The sequence below is a fragment of the Calonectris borealis genome, chromosome W (assembly GCF_964195595.1).
Source record: "Calonectris borealis chromosome W, bCalBor7.hap1.2, whole genome shotgun sequence".
Lineage (NCBI taxonomy): Eukaryota > Metazoa > Chordata > Aves > Procellariiformes > Procellariidae > Calonectris > Calonectris borealis.
Genome location: NC_134351.1, coordinates 12,349,905 through 12,361,638, shown reverse-complemented (window position 1 = coordinate 12,361,638; position 11,734 = coordinate 12,349,905). Strand labels below are relative to the sequence as shown.

General features: G+C 47.5%; 1 pseudogene; it reads right to left on the bottom strand.

Moving 5' to 3' along the window:
- Window positions 1-7,443: 7,443 nt before the first annotated feature.
- Window positions 7,444-10,517, bottom strand: LOC142075004 (SET domain-containing protein 9-like; annotated as a pseudogene).
- Between the last annotated feature and the right edge of the window lie 1,217 nt (window positions 10,518-11,734).

Genomic DNA, 11,734 nt, shown 5'->3' with positions numbered 1-11,734 from the left:
ACTGATGGGTCCTGTCGCCTTGTGGGAAAGCATCGGAGGTGGAAAGCTGCTGTATGGAGTCCTATACGACAAGTTGCAGAAAGAGCTGAAGGAGAAGGTGAATCAAGCCAGTTTGCAGAGGTGAAAGCCATCCAGCTGGCCTTGGACATTGCTGAACGAGAAAAATGGCCAGTACTTTATCTCTATACTGACTCCTGGATGGTGGCAAATGCCCTGTGGGTGTGGTTGCAGCAGTGGAAGTAGAACAACTGGCAGCACAGAGGCAAACCTATCTGGGCTGCTGCATTGTGGCAAGATATTGCTGCCCGAGTAGAGAACCTGGTTGTAAAAGTACGTCATGTAGATGCTCACGTACCCAAGAGTCGGGCCACTGAAGAACACCAAAACAACCAGCAGGTGGACCAGGCTGCTAAGATTGAAGTGGCTCAGGTGGATCTGGACTGGCAACATAAGGGTGAATTATTTTTAGCTTGGTGGGCCCATGACACCTCAGGCCATCAAGGAAGAGATGCAACATATAGATGGGCTCGTGATCGAGGGGTGGACTTGACCATGGACACTATTGCACAGGTTATCCGTGAATGTGAAACGTGCTGCAAAAGTCAAGCGAGTAAAGCCTCTCTGGTATGGAGGACGGTGGTTGAAATAGAAATATGGGGAGGCCTGGGAGATTGATTATATCACACTCCCACTAACCCACCAAGGCAAGGGCTATGTGCTCACCATGGTGGAAGCCGGAAATATACCCTGTGCCCCATGCCACTGCCCGGAACACCATCCTGGGCCTTGAAAAGCAAGTCCTATGGCGACATTGCACCCCAGAAAGAATTGAGTCAGACAACGGGACTCACTTCCGAAACACCCTCATAGACACCTGGGCCAAAGAGCATGGCATTGAGTGGGTCTATCACATCCCCTACCATGCACCAGCCTCTGGGAAAATCAAACGTTACAATGGACTGCTAAAGACTACGCTGAGAGCAATGGGTGGTGGGACATTCAAGCATTGGGATACACATTTAGCAAAGGCCACCTGGTTAGTCAACACTAGGGGATCTGCCAATCGAGCTGGCCCTGCCCAGTCAAAACTCTTACGTACTGTGGAGGGGGATAAAGTCCCTGTCGTGCACATAAGAAATATGCTGGGGAAGACAGTCAGGGTTACTCCTGCCTTGGGCAAGGGAAAACCAATTCCTGGGATTGCTTTTGCTCAAGGACCTGGGTGCACTTGGTGGGTAATGCGAAAGGATGGGGAAGTCCGGTGTGTACCTCAAGGGGATTTAATTTTGGGTGAAAATAGCCGATGAACTGAATTGGATGATGTTACTTACTATATAATGCTGTATGTCATCACTTCTATGGTTACTATATGCCATATTAACAGTATTATAGTAAGAATCGCCCAGATTAATGAAGAATGAACTCCGATGAAACCGAGCAAATGCAACGATGATAGAACCGGACGAGCGCAGTGATAATGGAACCAAACTGGCCTCAGCATGCAACAGTCTAACACCACACACCATCTCTCCTGCCCTGAAAGACTGTTATGACAGATGGAACCCAAAGTCATGGACTAAATGAACTCAGTGGACATTTTAGAGGGATGGCCCATGGACTCAAGGAATGATATCTCTGTGTGTGTATATATAAAAAGGCAGGAAATGTAGTGGTGACTAATTGGAATGTATTCGAAAAATGTGAGACCTGGGCATGATGTAGATGGTATAGAATAAGGGGTGGATACTGTTTTGGTTCCAGCTGGGACAGAGTTAACTTTCTTCCCAGTAGCTTGGGGGGTGTGCTGTGTTTTGGGTTTGGTAGGAGAGGAGCGTTGATGGCCCATTGACGCTTTGGCTGTTGCTGGGCGGTGCTTGCACCGGGGAGAATGTGGTTTCTCTTTTCGGCCTCCCATGCCCTGCCATGTGCAGGGGAACCTGTGTTGGGGGAAGCACAGCCGGGGTGGTTGATCCAGCTGGCCAATGGGGTATTCTATACCATGTGACATCATGCTCAGTATAAAAACCAGGGGTGTCGGGGGAGCTTGCCCCCTTTCGTGACATGCGGTCGGCGGTCGGTGAGCAGTTGCACTGTGCATTGCCTGCTTTGTATATTCTGCTATTCTTGTTGTTCTCATTATTACTGTTCTACTTTGTTTTATTTCAATCATTAAACTGTTCTTATCTCAACCCAGGAGTTTTCCTACTTGTGCCCTCCCAATTCTCTCCCCCATCCCACCAGAGGTGGGGTGTGAGCGAGCGGCTGCGTGGGGTTTATTTGCTGGCTGGGGTTATACCACAACACTGAGCCACTTCAGTTTTAGCAGCCTGGTCCACCTGCTGGTTGTTTTGGTGTTTTTCAGTGGCCCGACTCTTGGGTACGTGAGCATCCACGTGACGTAATTTTACAACCAGGTTCTCTACTTGGACGGTAATATCTTGCTACAGTGCAGCAGCCCAGATGGGTTTACCTCTGCGCTGCCAGTTGTTCTGCTTCCATTGCTGCAACCACCCCCACAGGGCATTTGCCACCATCCAGGAGTCAGTATAGAGATAAAGGACTGGCCATTTTCCTCGTTCAGCAATGTCCAAAGCCAGCTGGATGGCTTTCACCTCTGCAAACTGACTCGATTCACCTTCTCCTTCAGCAGCTCCATACAGCAGCTTTCCACCTCCAATGTTTTCCCACAAGACGACAGGACCCATCAGTGAACAGGGCATAGTGCTTCTCATTTTCTGGTAGTTTATTATACAGTGGGGCCTCTTCAGCACGCATCACCTCCTCCTCTGGGGATATTCCAAAATCTTTGCCTTCTGGCCAGTTCGTGATCACTTCCAAGATTCCTGGGCGACTGGGGTTTCCTATTCGGGCCTGTTGTGTGATCAGTGCGACCCACTTACTCCACGTAGCATCGGTTGCATGATGTGTAGAGGGGACCCTCCCTTTGAACATCCAGCCCAGCACCGGCAGTTGGGGTGCCAGGAGGAGCTGTGCTTCAGTACCAACCACTTCCGAAGCAGCTCAAATCCCTTCATATGCTGCCAATATCTCCTTCTCAGTTGGAGTGTAGCGGGCCTCGGATCCTCTGTATCCCCGACTCCAGAACCCCAGGGGTCGACCTCGAGTCTCCCCTGGTGCTTTCTGCCAGAGGCTCCAGGTAGGGCCATTCTCCCCGGCTGCAGTGTAGAGCACATTCTTTACATCTTGTCCTGCCCGGACTGGCCCAAGGGCTACTGCATGAACTATCTCCTGTTTCATTTGTTCAAAGGCTTGTCATTGCTCAGGGCCTCATTTGAAATTGTTTTTCTTCCTGGTCACTTGATAGAGAGGGCTTACGATCAGGCTGTAATCTGGAATATGCATTCTCCAAAAGCCCACCACGCCTAAGAAAGCTCGTGTTTCCTTTTTGCTAGTTGGTGGGGACATGGCTGTTATTTTGTTGATCACATCTGTTGGGATCTGACGACGTCCATCTTGCCATTTTATTCCTAAAAACTGGATCTCCTGTGCAGGTCCCTTGACCTTACTTTTTTTTATGGCAAAACCGGCCTTCAGAAGGATTTGGACTATTCTCTCCCCTTTCCCAAAAAATTCTTCTGCTGTGTTGCCCCATACGATGATGTCATCAATGTATTGCAGGTGTTCTGGAGCCTCACCCTGTTCCAGTGCGGTGTGGATCAGTCCATGGCAAATGGTAGGGCTGTGTTTCCACCCCTGGGGCAGTCGGTTCCAGGTGTACTGGACGCCCCTCCAAGTGAAAGCAAACTGTGGCCTGCACTCTGCCGCCAAAGGGATTGAGAAGAACGCATTAGCGATATCAATTGTGGCGTACCACTTGGCTGCCTTTGATTCCAGTTCATATTGGAGTCCTAGCATATCTGGCACGGCAGCACTCAGTGGTAGCGTGACTTTGTTCAGGCCACCATGGTCTAATGTTAATCTCCACTCTCCATTGGACTTTCGCACTGGCCATATGGGACTGTTAAAGGGTGAGCGAGTCTTGCTGATCACTCCTTGGCTCTCCAGTCGACGAATCAGCTTATGGATGGGAAGCAGGGAGTCTCGGTTGGTGCGGTATTGCCGCCGGTGCACCGTTGTGGTAGCGATCGGCACCTGTTTTTCTTCAACCATCTGCAACCCCACAACAGAAGGGTCCTCCGAGAGACCAGGCAAGGTGGACAGCTGTTTAATTTCCTCCGTCTCCAGGGCAGCTATACCAAAAGCCCACCGGGACCCTTTTGGGTCCTTGAAATACCCTCTCCTGAGGTAGTCTATGCCAAGGATGCAGGGAGCCTCTGGGCCAGTCACAATGGGGTGCTTCTGCCACTCATTCCTGGTTAGGCTCACTTCGGCCTCCAATACAGTTAACTCTTGGGATCCCCCTGTCACTCCAGAAATACAAATGGGTTCTGCCCCTTCATAGCTTGATGGCATCAGGGTACACTGTGCACCGGTGTCTACGAGAGCCTTATACTCCTGTGGGTCTGATGTGCCAGGCCATCATAGAATCATAGAATCATAGAATCATACAGGTTGGAAAAGACCTCTAAGATCATCGTGTCCAACCGTCAACCCAACACACCATGTCCACTAAACCATGTCCCTAAGGGCCTCATCTACACGTCTTTTAAATACCTCCAGGGATGGTGACTCCACCACTTCCCTGGGCAGCCTGTTCCAAGGCCTGACCACTCTTTCAGTAAAGAAATTTCTCCTAATGTCCAGTCTAAACCTCCCTTGGCGCAACTTGAGGCCATTTCCTCTCGTCCTATTGCTAGTTACTTGGGAGAAGAGACCAACACCCACCTCGCTACAACCTCCTTTCAGGTAGTTGTAGAGCGCGATGAGGTCTCCCCTCAGCCTCCTCTTCTCCAGGCTAAACAGTCCCAGTTCCCTCAGCCGCTCCTCATAAGGCTTGTGCTCGAGGCCCTTCACCAGCTTCTTTGCCCTCCTCTGGACACGCTCCAGCACCTCCATGTCCTTCTTGTAGTGAGGGGCCCAAAACAGAACACAGTATTCGAGGTGCGGCCTCACCAGTGCCGAGTACAGGGGCACGATCACCTCCCTAGTCCTGCTGGCCACACTATTTCTGATACAGGCCAGGATGCCATTGGCCTTCTTGGCCACCTGAGCACACTGCCAGCTCACGTTCAGCTGGCTGTCAACCAGCACCCCCAGGTCCTTTTCCTCTGGGCAGCTTTCCAGCCACTCTTCCCCAAGCCTGTAGCGTTGCCTGGGGTTGTTGTGGCCCAAGTGCAGGACCCGGCACTTGGCCTTGTTGAACCTCATACAGTTGGCCTCGGCCCATCGATCCAGCCTGTCCAGGTTCCTCTGCAGAGCTTTCCTACCCTCGAGCAGATCAACACTCCCACCCAACTTGGTGTCATCTGCAAACTTACTGAGGGAGCACTCGATCCCCTCGTCCAGATCGTTGATAAAGATATTGAACAGGACCGGCCCCAGTACTGAGCCCTGGGGAACACCGCTCGTGACCGGCCGATCGAATCCACACAGTCCAGTAAACCCGGTTGTCAACCACAGGGTGCCCCGGGGTGTGTACCCTCTATATCTTCTCTCTTGAGTAGAGGGACGCTTACTCCTAATGGCTGAGATACTGGTCCGTACAGGTGGGTAGTAGGAGATATCCTCTTTGAGTTGCTGGAACTCCCGGGACAGTTTCTCGGCTATCATGTCTGGCAGTTTCTCCAGAGCAGAGACACAGGCCCGTAGGGAGGAAGAGAGACTTTCTTCATATTGCCAGAGTTGGCCAGCGAATTCATCCACCGTTTGTTCCTCTCTGTCTTTCCAGGTCATTATTGCCAATGAGTTTGCATGTGATGCTGGTGCACTCCGTACAAACTTCTGCCACATGGGTCGCGTGCACTGGACTTCATCTGGATCTTTGAGCATTTGGTCGTTGTCCAGGTCACTATAAATCACCTCCAGCATGCCTAATTTCCTCGGATACTGGATACCTCTCTCCATGGTGGTCCACTTGCCTGGGTGGCATATAACATCTTCCTTGAAGGGATACCTTTTCTTCACACCTGACAGCAGTTGCCTCCAGAGGCTGAGGGCTTGTGCCCCCTTCCCTAGAAAGGGATCCCAGCTGCTTGGTTTCCCTACCCTCGAATTCCAGGCTACTGGCCCTGTTATCCCAGCATCGGAGCAGCCAGGTCACAATGTGCTCACCTGGACAAGGACTGAAATCTTTTCACATATCTCTCAGCTCATTCAGGGACAGGGATCGAGTGGTTACCATCTCATTTACAGGTTTTGCCCCTTCCTCCTCCTGTTGTCATGATGGCCCTGGTTCATCTTCATCCTTTACTAAATTAAGTGATTTTCTTGTGTATTTCTTCTTCTGTAGAGGGGTGACTGATACCAGCATGAGTTGGTTCTCTGTTGCGTGGGTCAGAGTAGCCACAGTGCCTGTCGTTTTGTCATCAGATCTGGAGACCTTCTCTTTCCCTTGAGGGTTCTGAATAGTGTTAAACAGGGCTCGGTAGGCATGGGCCAGGCCCCAGCACATTGCAGTGATTTGTGTCTCCCCTGAATTGCCAGGGTGACAGCATACTTCTTCCAAATATTCTACTAAATTTCAGGATCCTGCACTTGTTCAGGGGTGAAGTTCCAAAACACTGGGGGTGCCCACCATCCTAGGTACTTCCCTATGCTATCCCACTCACCCTGCCACTCATAACTATCCAGCCTTGGGGCAGATCTCTGGATGACATTCTTAAATTGCTTATTATCCTTGGACAAAACCAAAACAATATTCCCAAGAAATACCAATAGAAGTATCTTATCTATCCAAGGATGTTCAAGATACTAAAAAGTTATTGTAATGAAGAAGAAAATGTCATAGATGTTGAAGATACTGAAAAGTTATTATAATAAAGGAGAAAACGTCATAGAAGGCGGCAGTGAAGGTGCCATCCTGTATTTTCCTCCATAAAAAACCTCTCAGAGGAAGAGGTATAATTCCTAATGGTCTCCATGAGGTGGTACCCAAAGTACAGTAACAGTTTCAGTACAAAACCCAAATACCAGATTACACTCAAGACCAGTGTTTTAGTAACAAATCTCCCAGGCAAAACATCACTAATCACTGCAGAGCACAGCAAACTGCAAAAACCAACACCAATCTTTAACAGGTACAGCAAAAAAAACCAACATGGCACAGATCAGATAAACTAATATCGAGAACAGATGAATCAATATAGTGACCAGCAACTGTTAACAGACACAAATTCCTTCTAATACACTCTGGTTAATCTGTTATTATCTCAAACCCTTCGGGCCCCATGTTGGATGCCAAAAGGGACTGTTGTGGTTTAACCCTAGACAGCAACTAAACACCACACAGCTGCTCACTCACTCCCCCCAACACCTCCAGTGGGATGGGGGAGAGAATCGGAAGATGTGAGAAAGTGAGTAGACTCATGGGTTGAGATAAGAACTGTTTAATAAGATAAGAACTGAAATAAAGTAAAATAAAATAGTAGTAGCAGTAATAAACCCTTTTCTTAGTCGAAGTCTCTTCCATTAAAGCATGTTTGGAAAATCAGCACTTCTCTGTTCTTCCTTCACATTTCTTGGAACTATATTTGCTTGCATTTCTTAAAAAGATTTGTAATTCTGTGTCCTGGTTTCGGCTGGGATAGAGTTAATTTTCTTCCTAGTAGCTAGTATAGTGCTGTGTTTTGGATTTAGGATAAGAATGTTGATAACACACTGATGTTTTTAGTTGTTGCTAGGTAGTGCTTATAAAGTCAAGGACTTTTCAGCTTCCCATGCTCTGCCAGCGAGGAGGTGCACAAGAGGCTGGGAGGGAGCATAGCCAGTACAGCTGACCCAAACTGGGCAATGGGGTATTCCATACCATATGATGTCATGCTCAGTATATAAGCTGGGGGGAGTTGGCCAGGGGGCAGTGACTGCTGCTCGGGGACTGGCTGGGCATCGGTCAGCAGGTGGTGAGCAATTGCATCGTTCATCACTTGCTTTGTATATTCTTTTTTTATTATTAGATTGGAAGGGACCTTTAAAGGTCATCTAGTCCAACCTCCCTGCCATGGGCAGGGACATCTTCAACTAGATCAGGTTGCTCAGAGCCCCGTCCAACCTGACCTTTTCATTCTCCAGTTTGTATTTTTATACTTTAGTAACATTCATAATCTTGTCTGCTGATCTGTGTGGAGACCTCAAAACACCATTTTTCAGATCCTTATCCAAAACAGAAACCCCAAAGGATTGCTCACCTGCTTGAAATTGCTCCCATGCATTTGTGTTTAAAGAATCTGGAACAACTTTTCTAGCAGCTGAGAAATCAGACATTGAGTATGGAAATTTTTTTTGTTTTTTTTAAGAAACAAAATTACCCCCCTCCCCCCAAATATTGCTTTCCTTATTTCCAATATAACTCTAGTCAGTTTATACAGAAATATTCTCATTCATCTAATCTGTGAATTTGTTAAGGAATGACAGAAATAGAACCCGTAGACAAAAAAAAAATTAGTGTAGAGTTTTTGTATTCTATAATTAGATGGTTAGAAATCACATCTAACTTAACTAGAGATAAGAACATTTCATTACAAGGATATGTAGATACAACCATCCCTTTCAGTACAAAACCTTTGTTACCAAAGACTCCAGTTCCAGCAGACACCAGGGAACTTCGGTCTCGAGTAATACTGAACCCTAGTGTATTAAACAGAACTTCCTCTGGACTAAACACACATTGACTCCGTGTCGTGGTTTAACCCCAGCCAGAAACTAAGCACCACACAGCCGCTCATTCACTCCCCCCCCCCGGGTGGGATGGGGGAGAGAATCAGAAAGGTAAAAGTGAGAAAACTCGTGGGTTAAGATAAAGACAGTTTAATAGGGAAAGCAAAAGCCGTGCACGCAAGCAAAGCAAAACAAGGAATTCATTCACTCCTTCCCATCGGCAGGCAGGTGTTCAGCCATCTCCAGGAAAGCAGGGCTCCATCACGCGTAACGGTTACTTGGGAAGACAAACGCCATCACTCCGAACGTCCCCCACTTCCTCCTTCTTCCCCCAACTTTTTATTGCTGAGCATGACATCATATGGTATGGAATATCCCTTTGGTCAGTTGGGGTCAGCTGTCCCAGCTGTGTCCCCTCCCAACTCCTTGTGCACCCCCAGCCCACTCACTGGCAGGGCAGTCTGAGGAGCAGAAAAGGCCTTGACGCTGTGTAAGCGCTGCTCAGCAATAACTAAAACATCAGTGTGTTATCAACACTATTTTCAGCACAAATCCAAAACATAGCCCCATACAAGCTACTATGAAGAAAATTAACTCTATCCCAGCCAAAACCAGCACACTCTGATAGTTACATGAATTTACTTTTGATCATTTCTGCTCAACAGTCAGTAATCCCAGATATTTACATTTAATTTCTGGAAGGAAGGCCAAGATATGCATTTGTCTACTGAAATAATTTATGAACAGAGCTTTAAATATTTTCAGTAGTGTTTCAAGGACATCTTCATCAGAGATAATTTTGTCTTGGGAACATATCAGAGGGTCCTGTTAAAAAAAAAAAAAAAGTCTTAAGATTACATTTTTCCTAAATAAAATTCAGGAGAGTCATTTTACAGCAGCAAGTTATCTACACTATTGTTTTAAACAAACCCAAACTGTAAAGAATATTCTTTCATACCGGTCCTATTATAAAACCATCATCTGATGTATTTACAGCAACACAAGTAGGTTAAACCCCACTGAGCTCTTAGAGACAAACATACCGAAAATTAAATATATATATTTTTAAATCAATTTTGATAATCAAATATAAGCTCATTACACTTTAAATGAGGAGAGGACAAATATTATGCTGACTAGGGACATTTTAATTTATGTTACAACGATGTCCTACTCATTTAAATTCAAGCACTACTTTTACTTTTGAGAAGATGGCAGCCATCTTATCGGGGGGGGGGAGGGGGAGAAAAAAAATAAATTTCTATCTGGCTACTTCCAGCTCTGATTTTCATGTTAAATACCGTTCTAAAGAATCCAAGTATTCGAGTTTTACGCCAGCGAAGTGACACAGAAGGCTGAACCACTTTTACAAAGCAGCCACGTCCCAGTGAAAAACCCGAGTTAGCTCCTGCGGTGCCCCCGATCATTCCCGAGAACGGTGGGGAAGTGGGGTCAGCCACGGTAGCCCCTCGCCCGCAGAGGGGAGCTCTCCCCCACCTCCAGCAGCTACTCAAGGCCGGAAAACGGCCGGAAAACCCTGCGGGAACCCACCAGGCGGCGCCGGCTCGGCCACCACCTCACCCCACTGGAGAGCAGAAAGGGCGGCGGGGCGGACTTCCCCCTAAGCGGCCTCGCCGCTGCTTGGGGGAGCTGCCGCCTGTCTAGGGCCTGCCCCTCCGCCTCACCTGCGCTTGCGGCGGAGGTTGAGGTCCAGCTAGGGCACGAAACGGTACGTGTAGGCGCCCCAGCGCCGCCGCAGGGCGCGCAGCATGGCGCCGGGCAAGCTGCACCCGCTCCCTCACAGCCGTCCTGGGCAACGCTCTCTCTCGAGTCGCGCCCGCGCAGCCGGCCCAGCTAATCCCTGCTCCGGACGCGCGGCCGTATTTGCGTGCGGAGCTGCCATTGGCCGGTGGGGCGTGCAGGGCGAGCAGCCCGCAGGGCTCCAAGCTGAAGGAGAGAAGGCAGCTCACAAGGACCATGAGAAACTTTAATGCCAAGATGGAGTTGTTCATCGATGAAACTGGATTCAAGTGCAGCTGGGACTCTGTTCTTCAACAGCTGACAGCACATGAAGAGCTAGTTAACCATAGGATGCTACATATAAAGTCATGATATATTTGCACCAAAAAAGGGAGAGTTGCAGGCACTGGAAAAGAAAACTTGTATCCCATGGGTGCATATTTATATATGTAAATACATACACATATTTATCTAAAAGATGTTACATGCACCTTCTGTGTTTTATTAAACAATCAAAAAAAGGCAAGATCTGATACCAAAACGAGTTTAAAAAAAAAAAAAAAAGAGCTAGAAGCAGCAGTTGAACCCCACCTCCTTGACAATTCTACATTCAGGGGCAATCCAAACACTATCATCAGCTCACCTTTCCAAAATTATACTGTGCCTGCATCTACTGACACTGAAGACTGTTAGCACCTCAGATAATCCACTTCATAGGAGTAGATCAATAGCCCAGAGCTGAAACCTGTTAACATTTCTGTCCACTTTTGAATAGTTTTTGGCCCTGGTGACAAGGAGACATGAGTTATACTTTGTAGCATCATAAGCAACTGCAGCTTGAAACGTATAAGCCCACTTACTGATGTGAAGCAGTCTGCATGATTTACAAAAAACCTAACAAAAGGAATATATTTACAGATCATGAGCATTTAGGACTCAAGCGTGTGTGGGGTGGGGGCAAAAATTCTTTTGGTGCCACATTCTACCATCAATTGTCTGTAAAATGAACCAAAAAATCTAGCAAAGAAAACAATCATTCAGCAATTGATCTTCAAAAATTAACTAACTACATTATGTGTTGGTACCTAGGTGTAAGTTTACATATATCAGCCCATATGCAAATGGAGTAACATTTGGGGAGGGTGATAAAAACATTTATCAATCAACTTCATAGAATGAGATTAAAAAAAGTGATACAACATTGTTCATAAACCTTGACTAGAGTGCTAACACAACCTGGACTACATGCTATGACCCACCC